Source organism: Petaurus breviceps, unplaced genomic scaffold, assembly GCF_028583685.1.
Source record: "Petaurus breviceps papuanus isolate PSGF00001 unplaced genomic scaffold, PetGlider_PUasm1.0 138, whole genome shotgun sequence".
NCBI lineage: Eukaryota > Metazoa > Chordata > Mammalia > Diprotodontia > Petauridae > Petaurus > Petaurus breviceps.
This window is the reverse complement of record NW_027185694.1, coordinates 7,435,429-7,458,925: the sequence shown is the minus strand read 5'-3', so window position 1 is coordinate 7,458,925 and position 23,497 is coordinate 7,435,429.

The window sequence follows — 23,497 nt, the reverse complement described above, 5'->3', positions numbered from 1 at the left end:
CTAACTGTATGACCTTGGGAAGATGTGAGCCATAGAGTTTTTAATCTGAGAAATTAGTATAATACCTCTTGGGCCTATTGTGCATGATCTTGGACTTACTGCTGAAAGGAAGCTTAGATTTCCCTTGGTCCAACCCTCTCATTTTTTAAATAAGGAAATAAGAGTCAGAGCTAGGATTAGGACCCTGACCCTCTCGCACCCAGTCCAGCATGCTTTCCACTACACACCATTGCTTTGATTACAAAGTTCAAAGGAAATAAATAATTTTATCAATATGAGATTCTATAGAATTTTATCAACTGTGAAGCATTATTTTTACATACATAGCATTGATGAGAGAGACCTAAAGTAGAGATAGTTCCTGCCCTCAAGGAGCATGCAATCTCACTGGAGAGGGAAGAAACATAAGGCAATGAGTATATAAGCAACAAATAAAAGGATAGAGTTTGCATCGGGTCAAGGAAAATTTCACATAAGAGACTGGGTTTTATTTTGGTCAAGAACATAGGATTTCAGTGATGCCAAGAATTACAGCCCATATTACTTAGTTTGTAAAGTACTTTATATGTCATCTTAGTTGATCCTCACCACATCCAGCGAGGTAAGGAAATAGCGAGGTAAGGACTAGTAACATTCCCATTTTACAGATGAAGAAAGTGAGACTCTGAATTGTTAAATTACTTTCCTGGGAGCATACAGCTGGTAAGTGTCTGAGGGAAGATTAAACCCAGGTTTTTCTGACCCCAAGTATATTGCTCTAACTTCCACCAAAAGCCTCCCAAGAATACTAGTACTATGGGGAAAGTGCTGGATTTATCACCGGATGACCCAAGACCTGATCCTGCCACCATCACTACCAATGTTACATTGGTAAAGTCACAACTCATGAATGTACTGGAAAATATTTAACAACCAGCTCTTCAAATATGTATATGTGTGTATATATACATATATGTATTTATATATTACATGTGTATATGTGTGTGTATGAACAACACCCTTTTAAATTTAATCTACATTAGTAACATTTTCTCCATCACTTTCTGAAGTCTAGACATTCAATGAAACAGTAAATCAAGCCCTGATTTTTATAGGTGTAAATACCCATGCTGAAAATTTCACAAGAGGCTCTTGGGAGGTGGTTAGAGCTGACTCCAACATGTCCCATAACCTCTTTCTACCTCATTTCATATTTGGGAAGGAGCTTCAAGGTCACTTAGCTCAAACCCAAGAAAACCAGGTTCTCTGGTATACAGTGGGGATAATAATAGCACCTGGTACTGAATTGTTTTGAGGACCAAAGGAAATACGACATGTAAAGAACTATATAAATACTAGCTATTATTATTATTATTATGTCCTCTTGAGGAAGAAGACCTCTACCATCCCTTTCAGTTCTAACTCTGATCTATGTGATGCTAAGATCTCCACAAGTCATCTCTTTATCGGCATTTATGAAATTCCCATAGAACAGGTAGGTCTCTCCCCTGGTTTCTCTGACCCTAATTCCAAGGGCCATCTTCCAAACCGCTGGTATCAGAGAAAACAATAAACCTCCATCACCACAAAACTTCTTAAATGTGAAAATATTCAGAATACCTATACTGGTTCCCCTTAGTGATTGTGGGGTTTTTTTTTGGGGGGGGGGGAATAGGAGTGGGGAGAATTGTTAAATATTCTTCATGGAGTACAATTTACTCCTCCATTAAAAAAAAAAAAGCAAGCCGGCTTCCATTCTGTTTTGGTTTGTGGGTTTTTGTTGTCATTTCTTCCTAAAGCGCTGTTTCCTCACATTTGCATTTCCCAGCCTTTTTAATGTGATATTCCATTTAAGCTGCCTTTTAATTGTATGTGCTGCCTTGGCAGAACATGACTGATGTACTCGCGTTAATTAGGGCTCCAGTCAGCAGCCTGTGCCAGCTGGAAACTGAGAAACAAGCGTAAATTATTCTGTCATCAATCAGCTCGGAAATGTTTGAATCACTAATTAGTTTGCAATTTGGGTGACAGTTTATCTGACGCAGGCGGTGTCAGAAACTTCAGATCTGAGATGAATAATTTGCCGGCAACAAGCCCATATCCCCTGCTTTTAAATACATGAAGGTTTATCTTCATGTTGAAAGGTAGCTCAGCGGTCTTCATTAACTTCCAACTGGGACTATGTAAATCAGGAATCAGTGTGAAGCACTTCAGTCGGTGGTGGCTTTAGCAGATGATATTTAGAGCAAGAAAGCCTCTTTTCTCTTTTTTTATTAATAATTCATAAACTGATAGACAAGGATGTTTGGGCCTTAACAGCTTTAAAAAAAATCACAATGGTTAAAAAAAAAGGCAATCACACCTCTCCCCCCCTTTTTATTTTACATAAAAATTAGTTGGGTGAGGCATCTCACTGTTTAACTGATTTATTCTCTTCGGCTGCTGTCATGTGACTGGAATTTTAAACAGGGAGTGATTAGCCCTTGTCCTTTAAGGCAGGATCATTATTGGGGTTTTATTAAATGGCGGGCTTGTGTTTCCATTTAAAGGGACATGGGAGGGTTGGATGAGGAGGACAGGGAGGATGAGAGAGAGAGAACAAGACACTAAGAAGAAAAGGGGGGAAGGGGAAGAAGAGGGAGAAGCCTTGTTGAAACATAACAATAATATTTAAAAATCTATTACTAATCCAGTTAGGAGTTCCAGAACACCATATGAATCTAAGTGTCAGACCAAGAAGATAACCTCTGGAATTAACAGCTGGCTTTGGGATAGGGGAGTGAGTTGTCATGTGCAGACAGCTATAAGCTTATAGGGCAATACGAACATAGAAAAGCATGATTACTCTGGGTAGAGGTCTCATGCGTAAGCATCAATGGCCCAAGGAGACATGTTTGCAGAAAATTCAGATACTTCTCACTCTGATCAGTGACAGGTTCAAATCACCAGTGGCCTGATGATAGCAAAACCACCACCAATAATAGCTAGCTAGCATTTACATAACACTTTAAGGTTTACATATGTGATCTCATTTCAACAAATCAAGCAGTAAGATTTATTAAGCACCTAGTGTATACTAGACACTGGACTAGGAAAAGAAAATGGCCCTAGAGCTCAAGGATTTTCCTTTTTTTTTCTGGGAGTGGAAAAGGAAGGGAGGAAATAAAAGACAAACTTAAGCCACTCTTTACATACTTCACAACTTTTAACTGCAGAAACATTGGTTAAGCAACTGTCTGAAAACAGTTGGCAGAAGGTGTTAGAATGGTGGACCAATAGTAGTTGGGAGTGGTTGGAGCAAGGTACAAACAATCTGATTCTATTATCAATCCTCATTATTTAGATAAAAAGATTGACATTATCTGGAGATCCTTCTGCTAAGTTGTTTTGGTTTTTTTTTTTAATGAAACTCAGATTCTTATAGTGTTTGACATGCAGCTTCCTTTCAATATTCCAGTGTGCCCATTTCCTCCTTCTCCCCAAAGCAATTTAACACATCTTTTTCTTCTCTGATAGTTACAGCTCCCTGTAGTACAGGGTACAGGGTAGTGAAGGTAGCAGACTGGTAGCCAACAGGCGGTAATGGGTGCTGGAGAGTGTGTTCCCTAATAACTCTTAGGTAATAATAGATTGTAGGCAAGTCCCTGAGGGTAGGGACAATGTTATTTTAGCTTTGCATCTCCCCCTCATAGTGCTTTATACAGGATAGGCACCAAATAAATATCTGTTAAATGTTGAATACCAATGAAATCAAGTCCTTCTTATAGTCAGCTAAGAATCCAATTGAGAAAAAAAAAAAAAGAATCCAAATGAGATCTAAGACAATTCCAAAAGGCTCATGATGGAAAAATGCTATCCAAATCCAGAGAAAGAACTATAGAGTATGAATGCAGATTGAAGCATACTGTTTTCTCTTTTTTTATTTGTTTGTTTTTTCTTTCTCGTGATTTTTCCCTTCTGATTCTTCTTTCACAGCATAACTAATTTGGAAATATGTCTAATATGAATGTACATGTATAGCCTATATTAGATTGCATGCCATCTTGGGGAGGGGAGGGAGGGGAAAAATTTAGAACTCAAAAATCTTATAAAAGTGAATGCAAAAAACTAAAAGTAAATAAATGTTTTTAAGAAAAAGAATCCAATTGAATCTCAGCATATTATCTCCCTTACCATTATCCCCCCAAGATAAACACACAAAAAACATATAAACACACATATGTATGTGTATATATAAATATATTCATACATTCATGCATATAAACACACATTATGAAACATCTCAAAAGTCAGATATATAATGTATATGTGTATGTGTGTGTATATAAATATATATGTATGTATACTTGAATACCACATTCAAGTCCTGTTTGAATCACTTCATTACCCTATCAAGAAGAAGCTGGGGACTAGAATACATATTTTAAAATATATATCAATGGCATTCATTAATTCATTCATTCCTTACCTATTCTGTACTGCTATTATGTACTGTGTGGGATACCAATGAATATAACTCTCAGTCCCTCTCATCATGGAGCTTGCAATCAAGTAAGATAACATGCACAATGTTTTGTAAAGCTTAATATATAAATGTTAGCTACTATTATTATGGCAATCCAGTTGAGGAGAAAAGCATTATTCATTGAACTAGGTATAGCTACTAACTCAAGAAACTTCAAGGAAAGGATAAAGTCTGTCTCAACATTATACTCCCTAACTCCCTTTAAAGACTGTGGGGACTTTTAAAATTCTTTTTTGTGCTTTTAGTGAAGTGAAAGGATAAGATTTCCTTCTTCCTCCCCTCCCCAGCAACAACTAAAGAAGCTTCAAACACATGGTGGTGAGTTCATATACTAGCCTCAGGCTAGATCTCAAGTCCTTAGCTACCTCTTCTCACTATATGTTCCTTTCCCTGAGCACAGGTGAACAATTCTGAAACAGATGTTTCCAAGTCTCGGTAGCAACCTCATGAGTTCAAGAGGTCTGGAGTCAACCTAAGGCTTTATGTACTGGTAGCAGAAGGTACTCCCCAAAATTGTTCCACTTTTTGGAGGAGAGGACCATGAGGTTGAACACAGCTTTATTGGCCAGAAAATACAAACCTTGAGTGGGTTTCTCTGATGGTAGAATTTTTAGAGGAAAGTGAGATACCTATTCAGCAGTTCTATAAGTCTCCTAGGAATGTTTTCTGCTGTGAGGGTATAATAGGAGTGATGAATTAGTTTCATTTTTTAAGTATTTATCAAAGTGTATTTATGAGTCTTTTGTTTTTGAGCATTCCATTTATAGTAGAGGGAATAAATAGCTGTCCTATATCTGGTATTGTGAATTGGTTGCTTTTCTAAAAGAGACCCCTGCTGATCACTTTTGGGAGGACTTTGAACATGAATGCCAACTAAGCTTGATTCAGGAGATAGTCTTGAAGAAACTCCAGATTGGGGTTGGGGGAGGAGAGACAGAGTTTGAGAAAAATATGAACCTCTCCCTTGAGGGTAAGAATCCTCCAGAACTGAGCCAGGCTTGTCAGTTAATGAATCTGAAGCTGGAATCTCTGGGTAGGAAGAAGAGGCCCCTGAATTGAAATTTTATATGTAAAGTGATGGTATTAAAATGTTTTTCTGAGGTCCCTTCCAACTCTAAGCCAAGTGTCCTATGCACAGTTATCATACTATTACTTGTGGTATTAAACTTGAGATACCACTCAACTAAGGGATTTTTTTTCATCAACTAGTAGGAGAGAAAAATATATTTTAATTCCTTCCTATGGTTAAGAGGGTACACCCTCCTTCTTTCACACAATTAGCATTTTTCCTTCAGATAGAGGCATATCGTATATATTTATTGACAACAGATATATGGTTACTTATATCCAGTCAGTTCTTAGTCAAGGAATCCTTAGACTGGAGCTTCAATTTATTTTTTTCCCGGTAGTACTCATCTTTGATGGAATCCTTTGCTAAATGTAGAAAATAGATTGGGGTGTAATGAAATGAGTGGTTTTAAATGAAACCATGTAACTATGAAGCAAGATAAGTACAACAGAAACTTAAGTCCATAGGGGAAAAGAAAAGAGATACAATAGAACAGATAAAGAAGTTATATAATTCAAGTGAAGTGCTTCCTTTTGTAATAAATATTCCTGTTAAGTCATTGTGCTACTTAAGGAGATGAGTTGAAATTTAATAGGGATTTTCTTTTTTCTAGGATCAGTGGGAGGTGGCAGGAATGCTAGGTGTTGAGAATGGGATATGGCTATGGGTCCAGCAAGAACATAAATTTACAGGGGGATCTTGCTGTGCCAATGATTGTGTGAGCAAACATGCTACAGATGAAGAAGATAATTGCAGTTTATATGCAAATATCCACTTTAGAAGAGAAAGAAGTTGGAAAATTCTATAACGAACTTGGTAGAATTCTCCAAATCAGGTCAACATATTCCTTTATACTTAGTTACTTCATTGTAGGATGGGTATAGAGGAAAATCACTAAAAGTATGTAGAGGAAAATCACTAAAAGGCTAGGTGATACAGTGAATAGATCACTGGCTCTGGAGTCGGGAGGACCTGGGTTCGGATCCAGCCTCAGACACTTAACACACACAGACACACACACACACACAAAAAAAAACCTAGCCATGTGACCTTGGGCAAGTCACTTAACCCCAACTGCCCTCCAAAAAACAAAAAACAGAAGACATCATAAAATCTCATTATTTAAAACTCTACCATCTCAATATGCAAGATACTATGTGAAGAAGTGGGAGCAGCATGTAGGAAGATAAAATCAAGAAGAAACCTCAATCTGAAGGGAGATTTAGGTTCATCTGAATTATGTATTCTTAAGTATTCTTTTTTTTTAAAGCAATTGGGGTGAAGTAACTTGCTCAAGGTTACACGGTCAGTTATTTCTGGGTGCGGTGCTAAATATCTGAGACTGGATTTGATCCCCAGGTCATCCAGACACTGGGGCCAATGCTCTTACTTGCTGAGCCACTTGGCCGTCCCTTATTCTTAAGTATTCTTAACCTGGGGGTTCATGAACTTTTAAAAAAAATATTTTGATAACTGTATTTCAATATCATTAGTTTCCTTTGTAATTTTATGCATTTTATTTTATGCATTTAAAAACATCATTCTAAGAAGAGATCCATAGATGTTTTTATACTATCTAAGGTATCCCTGACACAAAAAAAAAATGTTAAGAATCCCTGATCTAATGGATTCACTAGTATAATCATGGAAGATATTATCCTAAATAGGTAGATAGGTATGTAAGTAAGTAGGTAGATGAGTAAAGATAGTATTTATTAAATACTCTTCTATTTTTGGTCCTCTCTACCAATAAGATTAACTGAATTTCAAAAAATCCCTTGTTTTTTGGTAATTTGAAATCTAATACTAATACTAATAAAGAATGTTTCAGTATGCAAGTATCAAATTGGTGAGAGAGAGAGAGAGAGAGAGGTGCAATGGAATTCATTTGTGTGGGAGAACCATGGTTTCTCAGATTGAGCAAAATTGTTGTGGATGAGAATTATGACCAATTTTTAAGGCAATGTTGTGATCAATGTACTCTATTGACTTTAAAGAATTATATAGATGTGAATTATTATTATTATTTTAACTTCTTGAAAATTCAGTTTCAAGTGTTGTCTGGTGATTAAATTCAATTCAATTTAGCAATTATTTATAAAGAAAGGGCTGCCAAAATTATATGCAAGGAGTGAACTTCAGAAAAGAAAAAAGAATGGAACAAATAAGAAACAAGTGATTCCGTGAGAAAAGAAATATCAGAACAAAGTCAAAAGACTGAGAATGAGCCACCTACGAATTGCCAAAGGTAAGGTAGAGTAATTTCATTAGTAAAAATAGACTATTATTTTAGGGGTACAATCAAATAATTTATAGGGGAAAGTTTCTTTAAAATAATTTTCTCTTGAAAAAAAAAAACCTCAAGAGTGGAGATGACTTGTTCAAGGTCATACAAATAACTAAGAGCCTAGATTCAAATTCGTGTATTCTGGTCTTGAAGCCAGTGCTCTCTCTAGTATGCAGCGTTAACTTCAGGTTTTCAGAAATATCAGGACACCTTCAGAAGTTAACTGAAAATGGGCTTATCACTAAATGTGAAATTTAGGACATTGACCACAACACTCCACCACTGCCACCACCATTATCAATAGTGTGTATTGAGGTGAATTTGGTATTCATTTGAAAAGTACAGTGGAAACAGTGTGACAGCCCCAGGCAAAATAACAAAGTAGAAGAGAATGATGGTTAGATCAAATTGAAAATGATTGTCGATTCCAATTTGACAGATGCACACCCCATGTGTCCAAGGATGAGTGTTCCAATATGTTGGTTATGATGCAATGGAACAAAATCTGATCACTAAACAAAACTGTTCCCTGAATTAAAATAACTGAATATTTGGTATAGTTCTTCAACGTTTTTGAAGTATTTATACCTATTATCTTGTTTGAATCTTTAAAAAAAACATATAATGTAGGTTCTATAACTGTAGTTCCCCATTTTACAGATGGGAAAACAGAGGCTCAGAGATATTAAGTGACTTTCCCAAGGACTCACAGACAGTAAGAATAAGTTAAAATTTGAACCCAGGTCTTTTTGAGTTTGCATGCTTATTGTACCTAGTATTCTAGTAACTATTGCACAGTCTTTAAAAGAACTTTATATTCTGAGCTGAAGGGGGTCTAGTTCCTCCTCCCCCACCAAAAAAAAGAATACGTGATAACTAAAAACCAAAAAACAATAGTGGGAGGGCAGAGATGTTCAAGATGGTGAAATCTCTTCCCTGAATGTTTTATGATTTTAGTAAGAAGTTTCATGGACCAAAAGTAAAGGGACAAAATAAAAGGGTCTTCTGAGTGCCATGAGGCTATGGTTTCCAACAAATCAAATGTAAAGGAAAAGCCATCCAGTTCTAACTGTACACTACTAAGGTGGTCTGATTTTGAACCAATTCTAACGTTTCAGTACTTTGTAACTGCCAAGAAAGGAAGTCAGCAGCATGTGCCTGAGCTAGAAAATGTTTGGGTTGGGTTGGGTTGGGTTGTTTTCATGGGGCTGATGGTGGTGCTGGGTTGTTCTCTTGTTAGAAGTTTTCAGACTTCCTTTCACTTGGACTCTGGATTATTCTAGAACCAAAAATCTATACATTGGGATGATGGCATTAATTTAAAGAGTATCCTGGCATTCAATGCTTTTTTGAAAGACTGAGGAGAGAAAACCTACAGGTTCAAAAGAATATGGCCCACCTAATGCCACTGATAAAGGGGGTCTGATGGACAGTAGAAAAAAGCAATGTCTCTGGAATCAAAAGACCTGTGTTCAAATCTCATATATACTATGTACTCATAGTATAAATTCATGTACACTAGTAATATATGTTTGACCTTGGGCAAATCACTTAAGTTCCCTGAGCTCCATTTCCTTAGCTGTAAAATTAGAGGTTTAGACTAAATTAGATGGCTCAGCTTACCTCAAAACAGCAAGACAGACCCTATGAGAAATGAGCTAAATGTTTGTTTGGTAAATTAGGGCTGCTCTTCACTGATTTTTTTGTCTTTTTTTTGGAGAAAGTTCAGCTTTTTTATCAGCATTACAACTGATCTCTTCAGTGCATAAAATTATTCCAACTCTTACTTATATATGTAGTTTCAGGATAGAGTTAGGGGAGATTTTTAAAAAGAGAATTCAGCTTTTCCTTCAGCATCTCTGCCTTTATAAATTCTACCCCCTATGCAATTGCTGACAAAATATTTTTTAAAATTTATACTTTAAATATACTTTGTCAAGATTCTAAATCCTCTAGAATACCCTTTCTTCTCTCCGCAGCTCCCCATCCTCCCCATAAGACCCTAAATGAAAATATTAGTGTTTCATAATTTCTGGTAACTATGAAATGCCTGTCAGACAGTAGGGCCTGCTTTTGCCTTTCTTTGCATGCCTATTGTGTATAGAAAGCACTCAGTAAATGCAGGGTAATTGATTAATGAGCGAATATCAGGAGTATGCTGGAACCAGTTCTAAAGCTCTGAGAACCACTGATAAATTATCAGTATGAGCCTTTACTACTCAGAAATCTTCAATGGCTAAAGCTTAGTGCTTAATTTATTATTTTGATGATTTTCTGGACTTAAAATGTTTTAAAGCATATGTGGCATATATGTGTGTTACACACACATTTTTCCCCCAGGAGAGCCCAGTTATTAAATATTTCCAAGCACAACCTTGTAATGTTCCTAAACATTGGTTGAGCTCAATAGTAGTATAGTAGAAGGCACAAGGAATGAAGTCATCATCTGACTGGAGGCTTAATGACTATAGGCTACTACTATTACTACAATTAATACAACTATAACACTACTACTACTACTACTACTACTACTACTACTATGGCAGTCAGGTAGACAGAGAAAAAGTCTGGAGTCAGGAAGACCTGAGTTCAAATCCAACCTTGGATACTTACTAGTTGTGTGACCTAAGCAAGTCACTTAGACCTATTTGCTTTAGTTTCCTCATATGTAAAATGAACTGGAGAAGGAAATGGCAAACCACTCTAAGTGTCCGCCAAGAAAACCCACTCTCAAAATCTTCATTAAGATTGTTTGGTCTATTCATGTCATTCATATTCCCTCTTAAGTCTATACTCTGCTCTGTATTTTATTTTGGTTCTTTTTTGTTTTGGTTTTGTTTTTGCTTTGCATTATTTGGGGGTCATAAAGAGTCAGACACTACTGAAATAACTGAACAACAACACTACCTAATTCTACTACTAATAATAATAACTGGCATTTGTATAAGCTTTCAGGTTTTATTTCTTTTGAGTCTCAGAACACCATTTGTAATTATCTATTTATCTCTACAATTCACCAATACCACACCACACATACACACACACACATGCACACACACACGCACATGCACACACACACACAATTCACATGTTTACTAGATTTTGTGCTGTGGAAGAATTGATTATTGGTTGAGTCATACTTTTATTCTTAGAATTTTAGAATTGTAAAACCTTTAAAAGATATATAAATCTAACTTCTTCATTTTAAAGGTGAAAAGAATGAAGCCAATAGAGATGAAGTCCTGATTGGTGATGGCCTCTCCCAGACTAGGATTCCAGAAAAACCCAAGACAGTCTTCACTTCATGCTATGCCCTCTGACCAATGAGCAACCAACCTCCTTGCCCCCTGAATGCCACCCTTTCCTACCACATCTTACCACCAGTTCAGGAATCATGAGCAAATCAACTAAGCAACTTTGTCATCATTGCTATCAAGAGGATAACAGTCCACTCCTTTGTGGCCCAATTCACCATCACTTATCTTTCAGAACATGGCTATGTTGTGTATTTCTTCCCTCTCTTCTCCTTTCATTAGAATGTAAGCCTTTGAGGGAAAGAACTGTCTTTGCTTTTATAATTATATCCCCAGTGCTTAATGCAGGGTTTGGCATATAACTAGCCTTCAACATTCTAAATGTTTTTTTATTTATTCTTTCATTCATTCATGTGACTTGTTCAAATTCACTGCTGGTGAGTATCTTGAAACCAGGTCCTTTTCATTGGAGGATGCTAAATCTGCCTCACTGCATTATGCAGGTCAACTTGTTCTTTTTTGTTATTTTAAATATATCGATACACTTTGTTTGAACTCAACAAACATTTCTCATCAGCTTGTCTTTTTAAAGAAAGGCATAGATATCTTCTGTTCATTTGGGATGTGGTACACTCTGAGCATTGTACATCTCCAGAGATTCAACTGATGGTGCTTACCATATGCATAACTTTCATATCACACAGACTTAGGCCCATCAAAATCTTTTCTATTTAAGTTTCAGGCAATGGAAGTATAATTCTCATTCATATTTATAATATTTTTAAGATTTCATATAATATTCCTAAATTATTTATCCTATAAATATATTAGGATTTTTTTTAGTGTACAAGAATACTTATCTACAAAAGACAATACAGTCAAATGGAAAAAAAATACTAAAATGAAAGACAGGTGGCTCAATTCTCTTCCTGGACATACACCTAGCCATTTTCCATGTCTACCACCTCTTAGAATCATCTATTTCTTCTCAAAGTACTAGTGGTGGTATCTTTCCAACTGAATCTATCTTAAGGGAAATAAGAAGTTAGGACTAGCATTATATTCCCATGCATGAAAACACACATACACTAGATTCAATGAGTTAAGCCAAATGTCACAAATGTGTTGAGCTCCACATTGAACTAAATACCTTTTTGTTTTTCCTGTTTTGTGGACAATGCTTCTTTGCTTTCCCCTTGAGGTCTATTGATCCTGGTAATAATAATAATACTAACAACAACAACATTTATTTAGCACTTACTATAGGCCAGACACTGTGCTACATACTTTACAATGATTATTTCATTTGATCCTTACAACAACCCTGGAAGGTAGGTGCTATTATTATCCCCATCTTACAGATGAGAAACTGAGGCAAACAGAAATAAATGACTTGCCCAGAGACATGCAGCTAATAAGTGTCTGAGGTCAAATTTGAACTCATATTTTCCTGACTTCAGGTCCAACATTCTATCCACTGTGCCCCCTACCTGTCCAATTAGTACCTAGTTATTAAAATGCATAAGATTAATATCAATAGTAGCCTAACTGGTACTAATTTACACTCTTGACCAGGGCCCCTTTCTTCTTTATCCTTTCTGTTATCTCCAGAAATTTATGCTTTCTCCCTGTTTGGAGCCTTTCTGCCCATAGCTTTTCCCTGCTCCTCTTGTCAAAGTCCAATTCCCAGCTCATCTCCCAGGAAGGGTCAGAAGGAACAGGCTATGCCTCTATTCACAGATAACACACTTGACCTTCATAGGAGAGTATAAGATTTAGACTTAGAAGGGCCTTTAAAGATCCTCTTAGTTGAGTCCATTAGCTTTACAAAGGAGGAAATCGAGGCTCAAAAAAGCAAGGGCCTTTGCCTGGCGTGATTTGAAAAAAAAAATCACCAAACCCTCTGATTCCAAAATCCAATACTCTTCTCACTATACCATGGTTCTATACCTATTTCTCATGTACTTGATCCCTCACTCATAGGGAATACCATAAAGCTTAATTACATATTATCTCTAAAGCACCATGAACTTCTTAGAGGATGGCACCCTATAAATACAAGTTACAATATTACCGTTATTCACTTTCTCACACTGACTTAGGAACAAGCCAGTCTCTCTCTCTCTCTCTCTCTCTCTCTCTCTCTCTCTCTCTCTCTCTCCATATATATCCCTGTTCTTTATCACAGGAAAAATCATGTTCTGATTCTCTTTCTAAATCTAAATCTTTTTATGCCTACTGCTGTGGTGAATTTTACTTATTCTCCTTCTGATCACTCATTCATTAAATTTCCTGATGGATTTCCTTCATTCACCTTGTGCACTTTGGTCTGAGGATGTTTCAGACCATAGAGACAGCTTGATCTTTCCAAACACTCTCTTGAACTTTCAACTTTAAATTTTAATGAGCACCAGTCGGATTCTAATCAAGGCAAGGTGGATTATTGATTGTTTGGTCCTATCACGTATGCACGAATTCTCTAAATCATTTAGACCCCCTTGGTTTAAAAGTAATTGGTAAGTCATTAGGATGGAGATGGTGCCCTTCTAAACTGATGACAAATATCCAGCTTTTTAAAGGCACCTGTGGTCTAGGTAACATAAGCCTGTCACTGCTGCCAAGTTTTATTATTCATATATTATTAACCAAGATAGATGTTATCTCCTACTTTATTTTATGAGGCGGGTTTTTTTCCTTGTAAGAACTAAAAGCAATATCATCCTATGAGAATGTTTAATACCTGTGAGTAAGTGCTTTTTTCCATCCTCAAATTAAATGCATTATTTTTCCTTTTCTTTAATAACTGCAAAATAGGAGTGTGTGTCATTAATACTTAATGGAATTTTGAATTCTGATGGTAATCAGTAACAGGGTTTTTCAAGGTTGTAGTAAGGAATTTATTTTTCTAGTTTTCTCAATGGTCACAGCATAGTTGTCATGAGCACTAATAAGAGATAAAAGGAAAATCTTTATGACCATAAATTTGAACCTAGGCTGGTTAGCTTCTAAGAGTGGACCTTAATATACTGTGTGTTCAATTCCTAGGCAATATAAGTTACTTATGAGTGGTGGGAAAGTAAATGATGATGATGATGATGATGATGATAATGATGATGATGATAGAATTTATACAACACTATAAGGTTTGCAAAGTGCTCTAGGTATATCTCATTTGATCCTCATAGTAACTATATGAAGTAGGTGATATTATCACATCCATTTTGCAGATGATGAAAATGATTCTGAGATAGGTAAAGAGATCTTACCAGGGTCACATAGCAGGTAAGCCTCTGAGGAAGGATATGAACTCAGGTCTTCCTGATTACCTGTCCAATGCTCTATCCACTGGCCCAACTAACTGACCCACAAGGTGCAGTGAATAGAGCAACCAATCCAGATAGTGCATGAGAATTCAAATAAGGAGATATTGTTTATCATCCTGGCTCACTCTGCCATTAACTAGCTAGGTGACTTTGTCACCTAACCTGCTTAATCCTATGTTCCCATATTTGTAAAATGAGAGTTGAGCAAAGCGCTGTCCAAGGTTCTTCCTGACTTGAAAATCCTATGGCCAATAATGTTTTTGAATAGGCAGAGATAAGTTTTCAAATACTTTGAGTTCAAAAGATACTGGGCCAATTAAGACAAGTCTAATAACAAATCAAATTGAGGCAGTGAGGAGACTCAGTGGATGGAACAATGGGTCTGGGTTCAAACCCAGCCTCAGACACTCACTAGCTTTGTGACCCTGGGCAGGTTCATCATCTTTTTGCCTTAGTCCACTAGTGAAGGAAATGGCAAACTACTCCAGTATCTTTGCCCAGAAAATCCCACATGGGGTCTCAAAGTTATGGACAAGATCGAACGACTAAATAACACCAATAACAAATCAGGCGGTAGAATATTTTAAAAATCTGGTCCAGGATTTATTTAGTCAATAAATCAATAGATAAGCATTTATTAAATGCACACTAGATGCCAGGCACTATAGTAGGCACTGAGAATACAAAGACAAAAAAAAAGAACAATAACCTAGTTTCAAAGAGCTTACAAAATACAACAAGCAATCAACTCTCAATATTCTTATACCTAGATTATCTGCCTGGAGACTACCTCTACCCACTCCTATTACTAATACTTTTACAATCTTACTTCCCCCATTGATCATACTCTCATCCTGTTGCTTTACATAACTAAGTTTTTTAAAGTTAGCTAAAAAATTGTTAACAAAAGAGGAATGCTGTTTACTGTTTTCCAATTGCCCCAGCTATGAGTATAGTATGGGCAGGAGAAGCTAGTTTAAAGGGGGTAATTAGAGATAATTACTAGAAATATTGAATCTTAGAATTGAAAAGGACTTTACAAGTGATCTAGTCTAGCTTCCCTCCCTTATCTGTGAGTCTTTTCCGTTCTTGGATGACTTAAATGGTTGGACAGCTCTTCCTTATGCTTCACTAAAACCTTATAGTTGCCACCTATAAATTGTAGTTTTCTCTTTGTAACAACACAGAATAAATCTAATCTTTCTTGCATTCAATAGTCCATTTAATAACAACTATTCCAGCAGGTAGTGTGGTAAAGTAGATAAATAATTGGCCTTAGAGCCAGGAAGATCTGGTTCCAAGTTCTGTCTCTGGTACGTACTGACTATATGACCACAAACACTTTTCAGTGTTGTTAGCAACTCTCTAAGACTAGAAATCACAGAGAAAGTACTGACCTCCATTGGTAGAGGGAGTGTCCTCATCCTACAATGCCCTGTGCCAATGAATTCACAGTTCCAGTCTCTAACCTCATCCCTTTCTACCTCTTAGAATGCCTAGCTTCCTTCAAGATCAGGTGCTTCCCCCTTGAGGAAACTTTTCCTGATTTTCCCCTAGCTCTCAGAATTCTTGCCCTCCCTGATTTCTTATCTGTAAATATGCTATCGTCCTCTACTAGAATATAAGCTTTTTAAAAGCAGGGATTTTGAATATTTCGTCTTGACATCCACAACAGTCAGTGCAGTGGGTTGAACATAGCAGATGTTTAATAATTGTTTGTTGATTGAATCAAGTCCTCCTAAAATTTCTCTTTTCTAAGCAATATCCCCATTTCCCTCAGCCCTTCCTCAAAGAGAAGCATTTCCAGGTCCATCACCATTCTGGTCACCTTCCCCTTGATGAATTTCATTTTGTCAAAACGTATTCTAAATTATATCACTCAGAACTGGCCACAAAACTCCAAATGATCGGACCAGTGCCAAATGCAGGATAACTGTGAGCTTCATTGATTGGGAGACTATACTTGTAGTGATACAGCCTCAGACTATCAGTTTTTCTAACAGTCATCTCATTGTTGACTCTTATTGAGCTAACAATCAGTTTTCCCCCAAACTTTTTTCCTTATAGACTTCTGCCAATCCAGGTTTCTCTACATCCTTCATTTATACAATTGCCTTTCTTAAAACTAAACTCTGGCATCATATGCATCACTGGCAAATTTCATCTTTTGGGTTTTGTCCTACCCTATAAGATGTTTTTGAATTGGAAAAGCACTGAAGATAGAGTTAGAGCATCTGGGTTCAAATCCTGGCTCTACCACTTATGACCTCTATGATCTTGGGTTAGTGATTTCATCTTTCTGGATCTCAGTTTCCTTATCTATAAAATAAATGGAGTGGAATGACCTATAATGTCCCTTTCAAATAGAACTCCTGTAATATAGTACTGAATTCCAATTCTTTTATCCAATATGCTAGCTACCTCTCTCAACTTTGTGTCTTCTGCAAATCTAATAAAGCATGCTTTCCATGGTTTCATAAAATCCTTGATAAAAGTGTAGTCCATGACAGGACCAAAGTTCTGTGGTAGCCACAAGAGATATGCTGCCATGTTGACACTCTTTCAAGTACAATTGTTCAAAAAACTATGAATCCACCTCCTTGTACTATCATCCAGCATACAGTTCTCCATTTTGTCCACAAAATTATCATTTGTCAAATGCTTAACTAAAATCAAGATATACTCTGTCAGTGGCATTTCCTTGTTCTACCAATCTATCCAAAAAACCATTTCAGTTTGACTTGCCTCATCCTTTCTAAACCCATGTTGACTTGTAGAAAAAAAGATTTTACCCCTAACGGTCAAGAACTGTGTATTTAATAATTCATTCTAAAAATGGTAGGGGTTGATTACTGTGAAGCTTTTTGTCTATAGTTTCCACAATCCACTTTTCTTAAAAAAAAAAAAAAAGGTCAAATTATTATTTGTCCATTCCCAATCCTCTGGCACCTGTCACAATAACCATGATTCCTCAGTGACACTGACAAAGGCTCCAATACCAAACAGACATAGCATTTCTGTCCTTTGGGGCAGAATTGTAACTACCCTTAAGTACGTATGAGCATTTTGCAATGTACTGGCATTTGTATTACCTACTCCATAGGGTCATCACATAGAAAATGCTTTGTAAAATTTAAAGCGTTGTAGAAATGTTGCCACTTAGGCATGCTAAGGGCAACTGGGCCCTTTTAGTACTCTTTTCTCTTTTCACATTCCCCCAGAATAGGTGCCCTAAACGTCTGCTCTGAATTCCAGTCCCTCGTTTCCATCATCTTCACCCTGATGTCCCAACAATAACTCAAACTCAGTATGTCCAGAAGTGAGCTCATCTTCCCCCAAAAAATTACCTATCACATCAACTTCCCTTTCTATCAATGATACTAAAACTATCCCAGTCAACCAGACTTGAAGCCTTATCTTTGTTTCCATCCAACCAGTTGCCTTATTTTACCATTTTGCTACCCATTTTACTTCCCCAATATTTCTCACATTTGTTCTTTCCTTTCTACTCCAACTGTAAACACCTTGGTCCTGCCTCTCTTAACTTCTAGCCTACACTATTATTGTATTGTAACAGCCTATCTAACTGGTCTTCCTGACTCCAGTCTCTCCATTTCTAATTCATTCCTTCACACTGCTACCCACCCCACTCCACCCAAAATCTGCCTAGACAATTTGCTTCTCTTCTCAAAACTTTTGCTGGATTTCCCTGACCTATCAAATGAGATCTAAGCTCTTTATCTGGCATTCAAGACTTACCTACATTTAATTCTAGCTGCCTTTCTTACATCAATAAAGAAGCCATTATTAAGCACTTGGCTATGTGCCAAGCACTGTGCTCGGTGCTGGAGATGCAAACAGAAAAAGACACAACTTCTGTTCTCAAGAAATGTTCTATTTGAGAGAGACAACACATAGAGGAAGATTCAGCCTCAGGCTGGGTCAGAGGTTCTTACAATGCACCATCAGGATAGACATCAAGGTCCAGGGCATCTTAGCATGTATGAGGACAGGGTAGGCTGGAGGAAAATAGCCCTTCACCATTGGGAAGAGAAGGTTGGGTCTAAGGGTTGAAAAAACTGAAGAAAAGAAATTCTATAGGGGAAAGAGATGGAGGGAAAGCTAGCAAGTTAGGTTGGGAGGAGCAAGTATAAGTGTAAACCAGAAGGGAGAAACAGGAAGGGCTTTGGGTGGCTTGTGACAGGGGAGAGGGATGAGTAGGACAACCCGATTCAGTGCCATCCCTGGCTTTCCTTTACCTATTTCACATATTCTACTTCACAGAAAATATACTAAAGCCGAATGTTAAGGACCTATACATGTGCTGCTGTTACTGTTCTTAGAATGCTTCTCCTCAACACACATGCACATTTGCTGTTGAAAACTTTTTCTTCCTTCAAGAACAATTTCAGGAGATCCCTTACCTCAGTGAACCAAGAAGAAGTGATCTCGATCATCCTCTATTAATTTCTCATGCTACTCTGTCATGATGCTTAACTTCTTCTAAAAATAGTGCTGGATAGGAGAGAAACTGACCTTTCAGACCCAGTCTCAACCCATTCATTGTAGATGAGTCCACAATGGAGAATTCCATCCTCATCAGGAGGCATCCTTCTCCAGCCTTCAATTCCCTGTCTATCCCAAGGGATGCTAATAGGCATTTAATTATATTCTAATTTTAAGGTATTTTTGTTTTATAGCCACTATTAAAGTATAAGCAATTTAAAGAAAGAAGCTGTATCATTTTCACCTATTTATCTCTAGTGCCTAGTATTGAACTCAGTAGGTATTTAATAAATGTTTATTGAATTAAAATAAGTATCATTCATGAAGAAAAATCTTCGGTTTGCCTTCCTACTTGCAGAAGAAAAGGGCTCATTTAGATGACAACAACCAATGAGGTCAGAGGAAATTGTCTGAATTTACTACTTCTATCCCAAGAATTTTTCTAGACACTGCCTTCCAGATCCCTGACTATCACAATTTAAATTTTCTATCTCTGGAACTCAGATACTGCTGTGGCAGTGAGAAAAACCCCCAGGCCGATTATATGCCATTTTCTTTTAGGCACACTCCATTAGCCCAGGTAATTGAGAGTTGACTGTATCTCCCTTTCCTATTTAGGCTCTTTATTTGTTTTTTCATGAAAATCTTCATATGTGGGATACTGTGAATGTGTTTGTTGCAAGTAGCTGCTTAACCCAGTGAAATGGGGAATAGTAGTAGGGGGTGCTAGGAAATGTGGGCAGAGTCAATGCAAATTTTAAACGCAATGGAATTTTTGTAGACCTAGTGACTTTTTAAAAATATGTGCAAAGCTATTTTCATTGTTTCTTTTGGATGAAGCTACATTGCTGCTCTTTGTATGACTTGGTATTTATTATTGTCTAATGGGATTTATAACTATCAATTCTCCTCATTTATTTTGGAACCATCTCTATGCTGAGTCTTTACTTAGGAAGGTCACATTGTTTATGATTATTAATCATCTATAAGCTTTTGAATTGAAATTCTGTTTTGGAGGTTGCAATTAATGTGAAATACTACTGTTCTTTACAACAGCAAAATACCTAGATTTTAATTCCTTGATATACCTTCTTTACCATTTGAGTTCCTATCACTGATAATTGTGAGATTTTTGCTTTTGAGCAAAAAGCTCTTCTTGGGATATTGGACATGTCATTCAACAACTCAGACATACCTTTGCTAACCTGGCAACGGATTTTGCTTCATGATGGTTTAGAGGCAAGATATGCAGCAGTCTTTTCAGTTCATGCAATCAAGAGATGAAAAATGAATCTTATTATCATGAAAGAATCTTTGCTAAAAAGCCTTTTTTTCTGTAATTTAATTGCTCCTCACTCATTTCCATATTACATATATCCATATTTTATGATATGTTTCCCTCTAACTTACTTTAGAAACTCAATAAAAACAAATTATAAGGTACAAGAATGCATCTTCCCCCTCAATTTTTCAGACAAGTTTACTAGAGAAAGCTTTAACCGTCATTTTACTTGCTTCCTTAATGAGAGATTCATCTGACGAAGTTGAAATACCGATGTTGCAAAACACTTTTTACTCAAAGGTTCACATTTTTCTTTGAACAGTAGATGCCTTGCTTCAGTAAGCTGAAAGGTTTGACTGCTCTTTTAATCAAGGTCTAATACATTCAGTCATGGGTTCCAAATTTCTATGATTATAACAGGACATTTGAACCTGTTAAGAATAAGCTGACCCTGCTAACAGATGGCAAGTTTAAAAATTGAAGATGTAGGTGGTGGTACAGAGTGTAAAAAGAGATTATAGACATAGGTGTAAGTGTAGATATAGATATAGAGATGTAAGTATAGATGGGGAGGCTAATGTAGTTGTAGGTATACTTATACATATACTTGTATGTATATGTGTACCTATATACACACATGCATTGTCATTTGCATAGATACATATATGTGTGTGTGTTTATAGATATATACATATTACATTATGCAAATATGCCTGCACATATATGTGTCTGTTAATGTGTGTATACATGCCTATTTCTATATATTACTATATGCACATAAAAACATGTGTACCTATGTCATAGATCAGAGGATTTAAGTTAGAGGAACCTCAAAAATCACCTTGCCCAACTTCTCATTTTACAAATGAGGAAACTGAGGCCAAGAGAAGCCAAGTGACTTTCCCAAGGAAACATAAGTAGTTAAGTAAGAGAATCAGTATTCAACCCTCTGATTCCTAATCCAATGATTTTCCCATTATACAATACTGACTAGATGAGTAAAAAAACAGGTGAGATAATTAGGTAGGAAGATGATAGATAGATAGATAGATAGATAGATAGATAGATAGATAGATAGATAGATAGATAGATAGATAGATGATAGATATTTTCTTTGCTTGTTTTAGATCTGGGGAACTTCAGCAAATAGCTGAGTCAGAGATAATAAAAGAACCCACTCCACAATATCCCTAACCTACATGAATAAATTTAAAAGCCCCCAAATTAAAAAAATTAACAAAATCAATCCTATTAAATTCAATGAACATTTATTGTGTCTACTATATGTAACATAATATGCTGGTTATTGGACACAAAAAAAGGTGCAACCTAAGAACCTCAAAAGTAAATAACCTCATAAATTAGGAAAAAAATGAAAGGACATGGAAATGAGCAAACAGAAAGAAATTATAATGCAATAATCAAATATTATATAATGGCATGACCATATCCATTGACACTGTATTAAAAGGACCACAGACAAATTCTAATTAAGTCTCAATTACTATGGTATTCTCAAGATGCATTAGTTGATTTGGAGCAATTCCCATTGTACTCAAAGGGATGGGTTTCAACGCATGGGACTATCCCCAATATGAATGAATTGGCTTAGATTCTAAGCAGATTGACTGGGCTAATTAGTAGCAGGGCTCCTCCAAGAAAGTGCCCCTAAGGGTCTGAGCAGGTCAATTCAATTTGGGGGCTATTTCTATAGCCAAAACCCAACCTCTAGAAGTTACTAAGAAACAGGTCCAAGCCAACAAATTCTTCTTGAGGAAGCCACAGTAAATGACACTAAATCAGAGGTTGTCTTTTGTATTTTTAACAAGGTACCAATGAGCATGCCCACATTCTCTAACAGAAAAGTATGAAAAATCAGTGATTCCAAAGAAAGGTTCACTCCAGGAAGTACAAAAAATTTATCAGGAAGCTTTGATAAATCTCCTTCCATATAAGTCAAAAAATTCTAAAGAGAAATCACCAGTAAGGGGGAAAATAACACTGACTTCAACCAAGAGTAAAAACAAAAATAAACCAAAAAAACTGAAACCAAAAAAATATATAGGATTAGAGAACATATACTTTAAGGAAAATGAAGAAGGATCTGGCATCTATAATGAGAATAACTCAATGTAATATACTTATCAATAATAAAGATAGGAGATAATTTGATGACAAAAAGCAACTACATGCATGTAGTAGTAAAATATTTGAAAGAAGGCATGGAATCAATTGAAAAATAAATTTTCAGGTTAGAAAGCAAATTGGTAGAAGTGGTATAATGTGTAGCAAGAAAAAGATAATTTAATTGGGGAAAGGCTTTAAAATGACAAATAAAAATAACAAAAACTAGAATACAGAGTTTGGAAAGTGAACCTAGGAATTATTGAGTTTCTCCAAAAAAGCAGAGAAAAAAGGAGTTTAAACACCATTTTTTCAGGAAACCATTCAAAACAACTTCCCAGAATCAATAAGACTAAGGAACAGAGTATAGATTTCTAGAATTCACCATATGCTTCTGGGGAAAAAAAGCAAAACATTCAATTCATCCAAATACATTATTATTATATTTCTAGAACTTCATCAGTAAAGGGAGGATGTGACAAGTGTACAAGTATTAGATTCTATAAAACCTTAAAATAAAAAAATAGTACTTTTTCAATGTATATCAATTTGAATAACACAGGAGATGTCAGAAAGACAACAAAGGAAACATAACTCATAAAAAATAAGGGGAAATAAAATTCAATCTCCCAAATTTTCTATTCAGCCAAACTAAGAATAGTATTCCAAGATTTAAAAAAAATAATTAATTCCCTATAACATTCACAATATTTCCACTGGAAAAAGAAAACTTGGCTGTAGCATTTGATAATCAAATCAATTTAGGCACAAATCTCCAGGTAATTTCTAATAGACTACACCAGTTAATGATACTTGACATGCAAATCAATAGTGAATATTGAGTGTGGGAATGACTAAGAACAATGGGATTCTGACTGTAATAATAAAGGCACATTATATTCTCCTAAAGCTGGAATTAATTTTTTTCCATGTTAATGCCTAATGTGTTTCAATAGGAAAACTTTTGCTTAAGAACTCAAGAACATGAAAACTTAGAATGAAACTGAAAGGCAAGAGAAGGGAAAGAAGGAGATAGAGGAGGGAAAAGAGGAGGAAGAAAAGAAGAAGGAGAAGGAGGAGAAGAGGAAGAGATGATGATGATGATGATGATGATGATGATGATGATGATGATGATGATGATGATGATG